The sequence below is a fragment of the Bison bison genome, unplaced genomic scaffold (genome assembly GCF_000754665.1).
Source record: "Bison bison bison isolate TAMUID 2011002044 unplaced genomic scaffold, Bison_UMD1.0 scf7180017864215, whole genome shotgun sequence".
NCBI classification, from domain to species: Eukaryota; Metazoa; Chordata; class Mammalia; order Artiodactyla; family Bovidae; genus Bison; species Bison bison.
In genome coordinates, this window is record NW_011494787.1 from 5,448,930 (window position 1) to 5,465,020 (window position 16,091).

General features: G+C 38.2%; 1 protein-coding gene across 1 annotated transcript in view; it reads right to left on the reverse strand.

Moving 5' to 3' along the window:
* Positions 1-16,091, reverse strand: part of ZBTB20 (zinc finger and BTB domain containing 20) — an 851,623-nt gene that overhangs the window by 385,156 nt on the left and 450,376 nt on the right. The window contains exon 6 of the transcript XR_825707.1: positions 1,270-1,317. The gene's annotated coding sequence lies outside the window, so the exon portion shown is untranslated. The remainder of the gene's footprint in view (positions 1-1,269; positions 1,318-16,091) is intronic.

Consider the following 16,091-nt stretch of genomic DNA (forward strand, 5'->3'; position numbering starts at 1 on the left):
AAGAAACAAAAATGAAGCATTCATCCTTGTGGGTCTGGGTGTATAGCAGGTGGTCTAGCTATGGGAAACTGACTTGAGGCTCTTTAAATATTCTGAGGATAAACTGGAGTAATATACACAGGCACAGAGGCCTATCTATTGTACAGATAGATGTACAATAGAACTAGAAACAAAAATACAGTGACATCTGTAGATTATGTGCGATAGATATGGAGAGTCTCTGCTAGAAAGCTATCTTTATTACCCAAGAGATTATTTCCCTCATCTTATGCACATTCATACAAACAGAAATCAAGAGTATAGGTGCTAAAAATTTGGTGAATATGATGTTCATAACTAAATAGGCCTGGCCAGGGCCAGGCAGAATATATTCAGATGTCAGGCAAGTCACCCTTTCACTCTTTCCTCTCTGGTATAACTGTCAATTCATTTCTATGCAGGCTAATCTCTAGTACACTCAACTCTTTCAGGTCCTGTCTTGATGATGTTCTACCAATATTCCCTCAGTCCAGACCTGCACTCTCCTCCCAGCCACTGAACTCTCAAGAATTCCTGAAACTCTGAATTTTAAAACTGTACAAATTCTCACAAGACACATAGACCTCGTTTCAAACCTAGGTTCCCTTGCAGCCTTGATGTTGATCCTCTTACTTAACTGGTAATGTTGGTGGTAGTGGTGAGGGTTTCATGTCCCTTGTGTTTGTGGGTATACACAGGAGCAATCATTGATTCACATGAAGCAAATGCATTTCAAATTTGTAGCATATCATCAAATAATAGCAGGTAATTCAATACATCATAAAATATGTTTGGAGAATTTTGTCTGCATAAGGCAAAAACACTCAGTGTTCCACATGGAAACATCCATGTTCAGCTTCACCAAATCACCTTCTCTGTCCACTCAGGGGACTCCTTTGGAAATAGACATATATTATCTCTGGAGAGTTTTTCAAGCAAGTCCTTTGAATACTTCCCCCCGCCCCCGTGCAGCAAAATCAGTGTAAACCGTCTGCTGAACTCTGTGACAATAGGTTCTTAAGATCATGTTTCTTACCATTCTAAATGATGGTATTTCAAATGAATAAATAGGAAATGGAACAGGTACCCTTCACCAATGTCAAAATACTTTCTGTTCAAATCTAGCATTTGAGGTGGTGGACGTGCCACAGCTTTAGGTCTAATTCTTTCTGAGGTTGGGAGAAATATATTTGACTTCTGTGCACCTCAATATTTTGGGTCGCCGTTTAGAGATGATGAAAAGTTGCTTACCAGACAGCAATGTCACGAGGAATATCCAGTTAGTGATAGTGAAGCATTCTGAAATGAAAAGAATATGGTAAAATGTATGACAACATGGCAATCATAGAAAATAACACATTTACTTCTCATTCAGGACACTGGCATACTGACACTATATAAAAATAAAGGATGCTCCCCTTTGGGAATGAAAATACAACTGCACCCTGAGAAAGGGCTTTTGTATTTGCCTGTGTGTTTTAACTTTAAGGCTCTAACCAGTTGTAACCAGTTGTGAAAGACTTGCTGCCTATTTCTGTAATTCACTGTAACTTGTGTTGAGAAAGTTATGTTTTATGGTTAATTATCCATGGTCTGTTTAAAAAAATAAATCAAACCATTGTGAACCACCAGGATTTGCAGCTCCATTTGAACTTCACTGTACTTTTGATTAAACATTTTGTAAATAAAAACAAACTGGTTTCTCCTTGTTTGGGGTTGTTTGTTCCTTGTGTTCTGGATATAAATATTGTGGCAAGAGTGGTGGAACAAGCTATGGATTATTTACCCCTGGTTTCATGAGTTGTGAGTTACTGGCCTTATCCTCTTTCATGTGTATAAATAAATGTATAGCATTATATTCCAAGTCCTGTAAGACAACTGGAATGAGTGAACTGAAACCTTTTAAAACCAAAACCTTTTATGCTAAGTCACAGAGCAACAAAACAAACCCCAAATTAACATTTAAAAAGCTTCTACTGTGGAGAAACAAAATCCCCAAATATTATATAATCTGCATTTTAAAAATTGCTTTCCTAACAAGCAGCAAGTCTATCAACAATTCCACATGGAGGTCTTTCCACTGCTTTTATAATGGAGATGCCATAGATGGTTTTACCAGAGATCACCTCCCACCCACAATATCACCATCAGAATGAAGCCCTGAAAATAACCAGAATGATAACTTAAGCCAAAATTGATTTAGAAAGATCAGGAGTTACTGTAGCTAAAGATAATGAAACATTATAAAAGAAGAATTCTGTATAAAACTTGTCATCATCCTATGACTTATATAAATAAAAGAAGCCTAAAAAATAATTGCCTAAGCAAAGTGAGTAAAGTCAAGATTCAAAAGACCCTGTGGCAGAGTGTAAGAGGAGTATATTTGAGACCCATAATCATATGGCCCTAACATTGCATTTGAACTCAATAAGGATCCCTAAAGTACCTTGCGCAAAATTATGTTTGTTAAACGATCCAATGGTCTGTGCATCACTGACCATTAAAAAGGACCTCCAGGAAAGATATAAAATTTCTTTCTGCAATTTGTTATTTTTTTTAAAAAGATAGAGACAGGATAATAAGGGCTTTCTTATAAAATGGGGTGGTCGTCCCTGACTGAAGTTTGAAGAGCACTGTATTTGATCTCATCTGACCCCTTTATTACTATCATGGCTTACTGCTTACTTGCATAAGCACTAAGAGGGGACAGTCACTGCAGCTCACCAAAATATTCAGGTAAAATATTCCTAAAGCAGCTACTGTGTGCTGGGCACAACTAGAGTGATTCATGTTGAAAGAGTATAAGTTAGTGACTGAGGTTCTTGTTGCAACATTTAAAAATATCTATTACTATTGCCAATAGCAAAGAGAAGCCAGGTTTACCCTAAGAGTTGTAAAGGACTTCTAAAAAATTAGAAGAAATTTAAATTTTGCCCTATCTTCCTGTATGCCTGGATATAGAAAGTTTAGGCTTGCCAACCCTTCCTAGGCCTGGATCCCATACTGCAGAAGAAAAGCTAGAAGTAGCTTACAAGTTCCCAGGGCCATGGTTACAACCAAAAAAGAGTGCTGTTCCAAAGCAGCTGGAATTAATGGGGCATTGAAAGGTCAATTCTTCCCTAAGTATGTTTCAGAGAGTGTGAAAATCAACTGAGAGGGAATTGAAAGTTATTCTGAAAAACTGAGGCAGGAAAAAGTCCAAATATGTTTTACTCAAAGACATTTTCCCTACTCTTTTGATAACCAGATAGCTCCAAATATTTTTGACAATCAAGAAAATGCTCCTCCATAGAGGAATAAGGTTTCATTTAAATTCAAGCAAACCTATTTGAAAATCAGGGTATTCTAAATGATTCCCTGTATACAGAACTGTAGACCAAAACTAAGTGTTTGGCTACAGATTAATCATGTTAAAATTACATTATAAAGAAACATTTTACATGGTGCAGTATTCAATTTGATAATCAAGTACACACATACAAAACTGCCTATTGGAATCCACACTTACCTACAACTGAGAAAACCACAATTCAAAAAGATTAATGCACCCCAATGTTCATAGCAGCACTATTTACAAAAACCAAGACATGGAAACATCCTAAATGTCCATTGACAGATGAATGGACAAAGATATGGTATATTTATATAGTGAAATACTACTCAGTCATAAAAAGAATGAAATATTGCCTTTTGCAGCAACACGGATGGACCTAGAGATTATCATACTAAGTGAAGTAAGCCAAACTGAAAAAGACAATATCATACGATATCACTTATATGTAGAATCTTAAAAAAAAATGATACAGATGAGTTTATATTCAAAACAGAAATAGATGCAAAGACATAGAAAATAAACATGGTTACCAAAGGGGAAAGGGGGAAAGAGATAAATTAGGATTTGGGGATTAATATATACTCACTATTATATATAAAATAGATAACCAACAAGGACCTGCTGCACAGTAGCAGGGAACTATACTCAATATTTTATAATAATATATAATGGAAAATAATCTTAAAAAGAATTATATATAACTAAATCACTTTGCTGTATAACTGAAATTAACACAACACTGTAGATCAGCTATACATTAATAAAAAAGATTAAAAATATGAAGGACACAGAAAAGATATATGTGTAAATATATATGTGAATATCTTGCTTAAAGACTAGAATATTGTGACCAATTTTCATTATGTTTCACAAACAAATCTGTCTGAATTATAGATTATTTCAAGGAAAAAAAATCTGAAAGGAAATGTATTTACAAAATACTTAAAAAACATATACTAGCTTAATCATTATTCATATTCAGACAACAAAAGATGTGCCCATGTCATCATACATACAGAGATACTACAACCCCAGTGATCTTGATCATTCAGTTGTTACAACAGTGAACCACATATTTAGATAATGAAACCTGAAAAACCAGACAAAACTCTCCTGGCTTTGATTTTTATCTTTATGCACCAGGCTTTTCCATACAAAAGGAATCCAAAATTCAATAGCTAACATATAAGAGAAAGTCAAACAAACTAGGAAATAGCCTGAATCTTTCATAAAAAGTAGAGAAAAATCTACCTTCTTCCTTTAGTAAATCAAATGAACCAATTCCATAAGGCCTTACCATCCAGAAGTAAAGAATGATCTAAAGGAATGATACTGATCCCAAATACACAGTGATCAAGAGCTTCAGTAGTTCCTACTCAGATCCATCCTCTCTCCGGCCCCGTTTCACCTTTCCTGATTGCATTAAGAACCCTCAGAACCACTAGCACACCACTCCTTACATACCTGATCTTTCCTCTAGCAGAAATCTCAGAGTGCCTAATGCTGTGCTCACTAGCATTTTGTATCTGTTTGAAAACCATTTGATAGGCAGAAGCTGAAAGGGAAGAACAAAACAAACCTCCAAAGACCTCTAAACTCCCTCATCAGACAAATGCCTGGTGCCCAGAGGACATCAGCCAGTTAAGTTGAAACAAAATATTGTAACCGGGAAGGAAGACTGATAAACCTCCTACAAATCTCACCATGTCCCCATTTGGGAAGGGAGTTACTCCAGTGAAAAAGTAGGGGGTATAGCAAAGAAGTGAAGAACAACAACAACAAAAAACACTTTATTATACATCGGAGACTTAAAGGCAGTGCAATGATCCAAAGGTGTTCCAGGGAATAGTGCGACAGAAAGTTCTAAATGAGAATTCCAGAAACTACAAGTTCTTAAATGGATCTGTTATTTAAGGGATGAATTCTGTAGGGAGTTTGAATTAAGTGTCTGCTGTAGCATCTAGATGTTTTCTCTTTCATTAAGACTTTGGGGTTTGAATATACTTTGTCATGAGAAAAAAAAACTGTAGGGCTTTATCCAGCCCCCAAAGTAAAAAGCAAGAGAAAGACAGGGTTTATATAACCAGCTTTTTACATAAATATTACATCAGGATACATTTCAAATGAAAACACACACATACACACACACAGCTGTCTTCCTTATCCTTTCTATTTTAAAATTCATTTCTTACTTTAAATGTTGTTGATTTTTCACAAAATAAGTAAAAACCAAGTCAGCATTAAACACCTCAGAATAATTTTAGTCTTATGTTACCTGGAAAATTTACCACATCATGGAGGGTCACAAAATCTTGATTTAAAGCCAGTGAAGGCACTGACAATTATGGGATGTTTTGCTGCAGCTCAGGGCAACTAGAAATGGTCATGAATGTTAGCTAACTCCCTTCTCAACAGTCTGAAAAAAGGGAAAAAAAACTGTAAGTTTTCCCCATCTGTTATTTCCTTTTTTTTTCTTTTTGGCTGTGGAAAAGTAAAATTATGCAAGAGCTTTTGAATGTAAAGGCTGTGTGTGCTTTTTCCCTTTTTGTCTCTGTGTACCGGTTATGCGATGTTGCGTAACTGAGTACAGAGTAGGCGGTTAGCGTTTACTATTGATTTACACTATGCCATCTAATGAATTCAGAACACTAAAAAGAAAGGAGCAGGAAGGCAGGGAAGAAAAAAGAGAAAGAGAGAAACAGGGAGAGGGAAAAAGGACCAAACAGAGGGGAGAGAGTAACAGTCAATTAGGGAAACAATTCTAACATCTGGAATAGCTTCATTCTTATTACCTTTAGCTCTGATTTTCAGTTATTGTTCAGGTCTCAGAAAAACGGATTTGAGTTAGTGACCCCAATATTCTGATCGTATGTCTAATGAGGATTACTGGCAGGAGAGTGCCTGAAAGTACTAATGTGTCAAATCACTTGAAAGCAATTCCACTACACTGTCAGACTTCTCCATATGCTCCTGTTGTCATTCTCTCGATACCTTTGGGAATCCATACCTGTGCTAGCCAGTGCTATGGTCTAACTAGTTTACCTAATAGCAAACGTCATTTGAAAAACACACAGAGATATCACCAGGGCAAAGAGAAATATCTTCAGTTTTACCCTTCCCCTTTAAAAATACATGAAGAATGCATATGGAAATCTTTGAATAGGTCACTATTTTACTTTGGAAGAACGTATAAGTGGAAGTCGCTCAGTCGTGTCCGACCGACTCTTTTGAGACCCCATGGACTATACAGTCCATGGAATTCTCCAGGCAAGAATACTGCAGTAGGTAGCTGTTCCCTTCTCCAGGGGATCTTCCCAACCCAGGGATCGAACCCAGGTCTACTGCACTGCAGGCGGATTCTTTACCAGCTGAGCCACAAGGGAAGCCCTGGAAGAAGATATATACACATTATTTGACTAAATAGAACAGCCCAATATAGGGCAATGAAAGAGAAACAGTCAATGAGAAAAGATTCTAAACTGATGAAGATGCTTGTAAGAGAAATTTCAATAATTTCTAATATTGTGTTTATGGAGAGCACCTAAAATTAACTTTTGATATGGATGACTATAGACATCTCCAGTCCTCTGAGCCTGTCTGATGCTTCTTGTGCCACATAATGAGTTCCCAAAGCTGAGGCTAGAAAGTATGGGTGAAGTTGACTGTGCTGCTAGGCACAGGACCATCCTGTACCTGAGTACCCTCCTATGGCTGAGGACAATCACTAAGATATAAAAAGAAATAGAAATTCTCTTTATTAGCAGCCAGTTAGAGAGCAAGGCAGTACCCTTCTTGAATGTGTTTGTAAATGGTGACTAGAAAAAAAATCACAGGAGGTCACCTAAAGGAAAGAACAAGAGTTTAAGGTTACATTTCTGATCCTCCAATGTTCTCTTTTCTCCCATTTCAGCTTAGAAAATAAAAATAGATGCCTACTCCATCCGTTTTTCAAGGATGATTCAATGACTGGCAGCCATGTGCACACAGTTTATACCTAGTACCTAGCACAGTGCTTCAGAGAAGGCAATGGCACCCACTCCAGTACTCTTGCCTGGAATATCCCATGGATGGAGGAGCCTGGTAGGCTGCAGTCCATGGGGTCGCTAAGAGTCGGACACGACTGAGCGACTTCACTTTCACTTTTCACTTTCATGCATTGGAGAAGGAAATGGCAACCCACTCCAGTGTTCTTGCCTGGAGAATCCCAGGGACGGGGGAGCCTGGTGGGCTGCCATCTATGGGGTCGCACAGAGTCGGACACGACTGAAGTGACTTAGCAGCAGCAGCAGCACACTACTTGGTACATTCTCTATGTTCAGCAATACTTGTTGAAACAGTAAAATGGTTATGGAAGAAAGAGCCCAGTAGGAATAGTATACTAGAAAAGCCTCAGAAAACATATGTCAAAGATTTACAGAAAATCTTAGGCTGTGCTTAGACTGTAAACACAAAATAATGATGTAGATAAAGTGTCAAACAGTTATTTGGGATCAGTTGACTTCAGTTTCATTTTATTAGAAACAAAGCTTAACAAAATTGCAATACTAGTAATATCAGCAAAGTTTTGTGTTCATTTCCACCATCCCTTTGGACTATTTTTCATTTCAGTCTTGGGCACAGAAAAATCCATTTTAATTTCCATGGACACATTCTAAAGGAAAAGTCATGGGATAGCAACATAATTCATCTTTTAAAAAATCCTGAGAAGAATGCAGCCATTTAGTAATGGGGGAAAATATAGCTTTTTGTTGAAGGGCAAGGCAGGTTGAGTTTTGATTAGGTTATGTAAATTTAAATTAATAGAAGGGCAACCAAGAATGTACTGATTTCCATTTTCTTGGTTACACAGGAGTTTTAAATTTCTGGATTAGAAAGTCAGAAATGCCATCTTTCAGCTAATTGGTGAATAAGACCTTTAGAAAAAGAGTTGCAAGTATAATATTCCAGTTGAAGATTTAACTAAAAGTGTGTTTGGCAATGGTAGCCATAGTACTTTCTATAAAGTGGGGCTACATTCTTATTAACTCATCTGGGACTAAGCATGTACAAATCAGTAAAAACTTCCCAAAGTTTTTTTTTTTTTTTTATCATTAGTATGATCTAATCTAATTCAGAACTTCCTTCATCAAGCATCCAAGCAGCAGGTCAACAAGATTATTCCATGTGCTGCTTCATTTCATGGATTCTTAAAAGTGGATGAGACTATGCCTGGACCCTTTACTTTGTATGTGAAGATTATGATGCTCAGAAGGTAATTTTCTCAGGAGTTTATATTTTGAGACAGAGCTGAGACTTGTACCTAAGGCTCACAGCTCATTTCTCCACAGGACAGAGTAAGTCAAAGTTGCATAAAGTGAATCTTATTTTAAATGATATAAACAGAGATTTCAAAAGATTTTTTATAAGATAAAGACTGCTTACATTATATAAAATGTTCCCCTCAAAGCTATCTTATAATTTTCCATCTTTAATCGGAGTCTCCTCTTCCTCCCCTTTTTCTTCCTCCTTATTCTTTAGACCTTTGGACTGAGTCTCTCTTACTCTGTTTCTCACTCATTTATCTCTATACCTGGCTTTACCTGGTGACTCAGATAGTAAAGAATCTACCTGCAATGCAGGAGCCCCAGCTTCAGTTCCTGAGTTGGGAAGATCTCCTGGAGAAGGAAATGGCTACCCACTAGATTCTTCTTGCTTGGAGAATTCCATGGACAGAGGAGCCTGGTAAGCTATAATCCACGGGGTTGCAAAGAGTCAGATGTGACTGAGTGACTCACACACACTGGCTTTAAAATCTTCCCTTTTTCTCACTTTTTATCTGCTTCTATGTTTATTTATTAGTCTTCTTCATAAAAATGATTTCTTTTTTTAAATGTGTTTTGAGAGTCTCAGAAATCTTAAAGGATGAAAAGGTTTGGGTTTAGCACTATACAACAAATAGGTATTTGGTATACATTTAAATGTTTTATAAACTGAAACAAGGTGCTGACAACCTGAGGGTAACCTACAGCTATAGACTTTGCCTGTGTGTCCAGACCTCCAAACTGCTGGGGAGGAAAGTGAGCCTTGTGTTACAGGAATCTCATTCAAGATAGAGAGCAAAGGCTCACAATCTCCAGACATGACCACTCATTTTTCTGTCACATCAGTTTCCTTTTCTTTCTTTCTATTCCTCAGTCAAAACTATTTTGAGACTGATTGTGGCATAGCAGGAAGAGATCTAGAGAAGTTCTAGTGACTTAATGTGGTTTAATGACATTGGCCAAACTCTCAATGCCAGAAAAAGACAGAGAGTTGCATACTAAATCTGCAGATACACAGAAAGTGAAGTCTGAGGAGGTTCAAAGTGAGCTTAGATCTGATAAAGAGATCTCTGTATAACAGGGACATTGCTGCAAGAATCATTTAGATTGTGTCATTGTTTCCTTTATAAAGCTTAACTCCTGTGGGGTTTACAATTCAGTTAAAATGATTGGCTCTAGGCTGAAATGCAGCTGTAGATATCTTAGAGTGGGAGGTATGTCCCCCCCTCCCCCGCCCCTTCCCTCCCCTGCTTATTCCCTAACAAAGAAGGTATACAGCAACTATTTAGCCATTTCAATGACATCTCCAATACTTTGGCCACCTGATGCAAAGAGCCAAATCATTGGAAAAGACCTGATGCTGGGAAAGATAGAGTGCAGGAGAAGGAGGCGACAGAGACTGAGACGGTTGGATGGTATCACCCAATCAATGGACATGAACTTGAGCAAACTTGAGGGAAGCCTGGCATGCTGCAGTCCATGGGGTAGCAAAGAGTTGGACATGACTGAGCAACCGAACAATAACAATGTCATCTGGATTCTGACTGCACATGCGTGTGTGCTAAGTCACTTCAGTTGTGTCCACCCCTTTGTGACCCCATGGACCGTGGCCTACCAGGCTCCTCTGTCCATGGGATTCTCCAGGCAAGAGTGCTGGAGTGGGTTGCCATTTCCTCCTCCAGAGTTCTTCCCAACCCAGGGATCGAACTTGCATCTTTTAAGTTTCCTGCATTGGCAGGCATGTTCTTTACCACTTGTGCCATTTAGGAAGCCCTTTCTGGCCGCACACCTCGCCCTAAAAAAGAGTAGGTGCTAATCAAGGAGACTAATCTACAGTGAGTGAAAGTGAGTAACATCTACTGTGGAAAGGATATGAAGCGGATACAAGCATGGGCAATAAGTGGATGTTTTATTATTTCAAAAGGCTTAATGTACATCACTTGGATAGATATTTCATTACACTTTATTGGTATGAATAGGATTCTGGCAATACTTTGGTAAACGTCTACCATTTCTATTTCTTGACTAGAAAACATTATAATTACAGGATGCAGAAATTCCTGGTGGTTTCCTTAGATCTCCTTCTTTGTAAGCCCATTACCAGGGTAGCTATAATAATCAATAATATTTTAAACACCTTATTCCTATGTCTCTAGCATTGGTTAATGTCTATATCATGATGTTAGCTACAGTGGTGAGAAGGGTTAGGAGGAGGAAGTCCCAGACAGAAGTTAAAATTAATAGGCCAGAAGTAAACTAGCATTTATTGAATACATATTATGTGCTACATCCTTCCATGATATCATTCATTTAATACGAATCCCCTGTGAATTAAGACTGGCCTAAGTTTCATAGATTAGCAACCTAGTTACAGAGCTGTTAGCTTAACTTGCTTAAGGACACAGCTAATTAAAAAGTTGCAGTGAGGAGAGTTAGGACCTACTGGACTTCCATGGTGGTTCATATATAGTGTAATGTACCACAAGGCCAGGAACAGAATATGAAGCCATCTAACCAAAGAGAAATTCTCCACACCAATGATGAGAACCAGTAAAAGTCCCAAGTAGGGGGTGGGAAGGATGCTGCTACTGCTAAGTCACTTCAGTCGTGTCCGACTCTGTGCGACCCCACAGACGGCAGCCCACCAGGTTCCCCCGTCCCTGGGATTCTCCAGGCAAGAACACTGGAGTGGGTTGCCATTTCCTTCTCCAATGCCGGAAAGTGAAAAGTGAAAGTGAAGTCGCTCAGTCGTGTCCGACTTTCTCGACCCCATGGACTGCAGCCTACCAGGCTCCTCCATCCATGGGATTTTCCAGGCAAGAGTACTGGAGTGGAGTGCCATTGCCTTCTCAGGAAGGATAAATGACTCCTAAAAAAAATAGATTCTAGCTTTGCTCTTGGCTATGACAAATCCTTGTTTTCCAAACTCATATCTGGAAAATGTTCCTTATCAAAGGTAAAGAAATGCACAGTTTCTCAGGAATCTTTAAATCACACAGATATTTGAATGTTTTTAAAAATTCCTTTAAAGATTTATACTGAATAAAGGTAAAAAATATAATAAAATTTGACTAAAATTTGATGATTTGCATATTAACAATTGATGTATCTATGTATGTATATTTGTGTCTATGGGTGTTATATACATTTTTCCTTTATGCCAAAGTTTATGATAATTATTGTACTATAAAGTCCTTGACAAAGTCTAAACAATGGATCTGAGAAGCCAGGAGAAAAGGAACAAAACAAAGAATAAGTAAAGGAGAAGCATGTGTGTGTGTGTGTGTGTGTGTGTGTGTGTGTGCGCGTGTGTGTATGTATGTGTATACATAACTTTCCTCAGAATTTTAGTCCAAAAATGTTTAAGCTAAATAAGCCATAATGCTGTAAGTCTACATTGTATATATATATGTTTGTGTGCATACATTTTTTTACTCCTTGCCAAAATTTTGGGTAATTACTATAAAATACTTGACAAAATCTAAACAAAATCTGAATATGTTAGGCCAGGACAAAGGGAAAGAAGCAAAGAACAAGGAAAAAGGAATTTGCCTGTGTGTGTGTGTGTGTGTGTGTGTGTAGATAAAAAGTTTTATTATGTTAATCTGGCAAACAGTTATTTTTCAAAAGTCTGCTTTTCTATCCTGAATCTTTTATATGTAGACATATTATTTTATACTACTCATAAATAAACACTTGTTGAAAATAACATTAGAACACATCAAGTAAATAAGAGCAGTTCTGAAAAGTCTATAGTTTGAAGTACTATTGAGTTTACCAACTTTACACATTGCTAGGAAGTATTCTTTCAAAATAATTAATAAAATGGAGAGTATACTCCATTTTTCACACACTACAGGCTTTTGGAATGAATTTTTCACAACTATATTAGTGTGTGTGTGTGTGTGTGTGTGTGTGTGTGACATAGTATTCTCAAGACCTCTGGGACACTTTTCTTAATAAATGTTTAAACTCAAAATTTCGTGAGGAAGTTAAAGTAATAGCAGCAAAACAGGCCTGAAAGGAAGAATGAACAGTTCTTGCTGCTGCTGCTGCTGCTGCTAAGTCACTTCAGTCATGTCCGACTCTGTGCGACCCCATAGACGGCAGCCCATCAGGCTTCCCCGTCCCTGGGATTCTCCAGGCAAGAACACTGGAGTGGGTTGCCATTTCCTTCTCCAACGCATGAAAGTGAAAAGTGAAAGTGAATTCGCTCAGTCTTGTGCGACTCTTAGCGACCCCATGGACTGCAGCCTACCAGACTCCTCCATTCATGGGATTTTCCAGGCAAGAGTACTGGAGTGGGGTGCCATTGCCTTCTCCGGAACAGTTCTTGGGCAGCGCTAGTTTATTTCTCATGTTCTAAAGAGTCCTTGCTCTGTCCTTCTCTCCTCTTCTTGCTCAAGTTTGAATGTGTTTGAGAGCAAGAAGGAAGAAACAGTAGCTTCTGGCTTCAAAGAAGCACAGAAGAGGAGAGAACGAGACCACCTTCTGGGCCCCCATTTCCTGCCTTTATAAGGAAAAGCAATAGTAAAATGATCAACAGGAAAATCGATGACAAGGACTTTGACAGTTCTGTGGTGTGAGGAAAAAGTGGGATTTGCATCTGCATAATTTCAGGGACTTTCTTCACAGTTGAGCTTCCCTGGATATTCTCATAATGATGGTGAAAAAGTCACATGATCTGCTGTGGGAAATAGGTGAGATTTATAGGAAAGAGGAGGCACCCTTTATTTTCATATGGTATTTAAACTCATGATCAAGATGTAACTTTCAACATTAAAGAAAATTACCCAGTTAACTCGAACCTGCTCAAAATAACTCACAGTACCCTCCCCACTAAAACAAAACAAAATAAAGCAAAACTCGCAACCAGTTATTTTGACTGGTGCAAACAGTGACATGAAAGTAACAGATGGAAGCCCAGTTTTACTCACACAACATACTCACTAAACACAATCACACGCAGTCCCACGAAAATAACTTAACAATGGTGACTATGGCCTTATGCTTCAAAATATTTCCTTGAGGTGGGTTCCTTAAAGACTTCAGGGGGTTTGTGAAAAATAACATAGAATGAAACTAAGTCGTCTGTCCATATCTACAGATGGGAAAGAGCTGCCAATCACAGCCTGCAAAGAAGAGTAATCTTGTCACCTTTGTCAAGTCCTTTCTCAGGATTGGAACAGGTGTTCTTTTCTTATGCATTATTTTTTTGTTGTCTGGTAGTATTTTTAGGAAGGGTGATGATATATCTGTACTTTTAAAAATACCACACTACATAGCATCTAAAAACTTTCATAAATCAAATAATTAAAAGTAACAAATCTTCCTGCTAATTGCTCCTCCAAGTTGAAAGAAAGGTTATTTTCTTACCTTACACCATGCCTTCCGATCTGACAGTGTCATTCAATCGATAATTTCAATGTCAGTTACTGATTTTCACCTCTTTTATTAAAAAGACTTCCAGCAATAATGAAATGGTGCTGATCTGCTTGTGTTCACTCTATATAAGGTCTATATTTATATACTTTGCTTCTATTTGGATCTATATTTATCTGCTTTATCTGCCTACAGAGCATCTGTTTCTCATACACACAGACATATATTTATATATATACACACATACTGTATATATATATATAGGTTATATATAAACACACATACCCACAAAAATGTATGAATGTATGCTAGTGTGCTTACTTCAACAAGCATGCAGGTGCATACATACTCAGACACATGACAAATATACAAAGAACATAAATGTACATGTAAACAGAGTTGCACAGCGAGAAGGATACCGCAACACTAGGCCTGTCTAGATATTTGGCTCTTGGCCTTTGAAGTTTTACACACTGCTGAGTGACAGCTATGTTCAACTCTGGGAAGAAGAAAAGTCTTCAGAAGGAAAAACTATATAACTAAGTAGAGAGCATTCATTCTGATTTATTCACTTTTAAGATGAGAAACAGACACTGCAAGGCTAAGAGTAAAGATTTTACAGCTTTTCAGTTGCAGAGCTGGAAACAGAAATGGGGTCTCTGCCTCCAGTACTCTTGCCTGGACAATGCCATGGACGGAAGAGCCTGGTAGGCTGCGGTCCATGCAGTCGCTAAGAGTCGGACACGACTGAGCATCTTAATTTTCACTTTTCACTTTCATGCGTTGGAGAAGGAAATGGCAACCCACTCCAGTGTTCTTGCCTGGAGAATCCCAGGGACGGGGGAGCCTGGTGGGCTGCTGTCTATGGGGTCGCACATAGTCGGACATGACTGAAGCGACTTAGCAGCAGCAGCAGCAGCTTCTAGACACTCTTTTATTATGCTGAATGGAAACAATGAAAACATTTTGATCAAACCCAATATCATCTTCTAATTTCCACTCTTTTCTAGTTTCCCCTTTCCTTGCTGCATGAAATCTAAGCAACCAACATTAGTGGTACATTAGATGTACCACTGTACCAAATGTGCTATTTCATTTAATTTGCACAATATCCCTATAAAGCAGGTATTATTATTCTTACAGATTAAAAAAAAAAAAAAAAGGCTTGGTGGGTTAAATAACTCATTCAAAGTGACACAGCTCATAAGTAAAAGAGCTGAGCTCCTGTGATACTCTGAGGCCCATGTTTTTTCCACCATATTATAATGCTTTTCTTAATATACACCTCAATATCCTATGAACTTCTTCTCTGCCCCACAGCCTAACCATCATACAAACCTAATAACTGGTCTGTCTCAGACACATAACAAGCCTAAAGCAGAGATTTTCTCAGACTAAGAAAACAGTAAAAAAGAATGGAACAGGTATAAGTTACATGTCTCCAGTATGCAGCGCACATCCACTACTGGAAGCTGAAACATGCAAAAGGCAGATCGAAAAATTATTCCATGGGTAGTCTCATGTGATTTAAAGTCTTAATAACTTCTAGTCTATGAATGTTTGATGTCATTTTCACCAAAGGAGTATAGCAAACTGATGAAGGAGATCAGTTGGGAAACAGAGGCACAAGAAAGCAAAAGGAAGACAGACACCCTCGTCTCTTTCTCCTCTCCTGGGGCAATGCTTCTAAAACAAACACCCATCAAGATGTACAAAGCTAGATTCCATATATATGTGTTAATATATGGTATTTGTTTTTCTCTTTCTGACTTACTTCACTTTGTGTAATAGACTCTAGGTTCATTCACCTCATTAGAACCAACTCAAATGTATTCCTTTCTATCAGATCAGATCAGATCAGATGAGTCACTAGTCGTGTCCGAATCTTTGCGACCCCATGAATCGCAGCACACCAGGCCTCCCTGTCCATCACCAACTCCGGAGTTCACTCAGACTCACGTCCATCAAGTCAGTGATGCCATCCAGCCATCTCATCCTCTGTCGTCCCCTTCTCCTCTTGCCCCCAATCCCTCCCAGCATCAGAGTCTTTTCCAGCT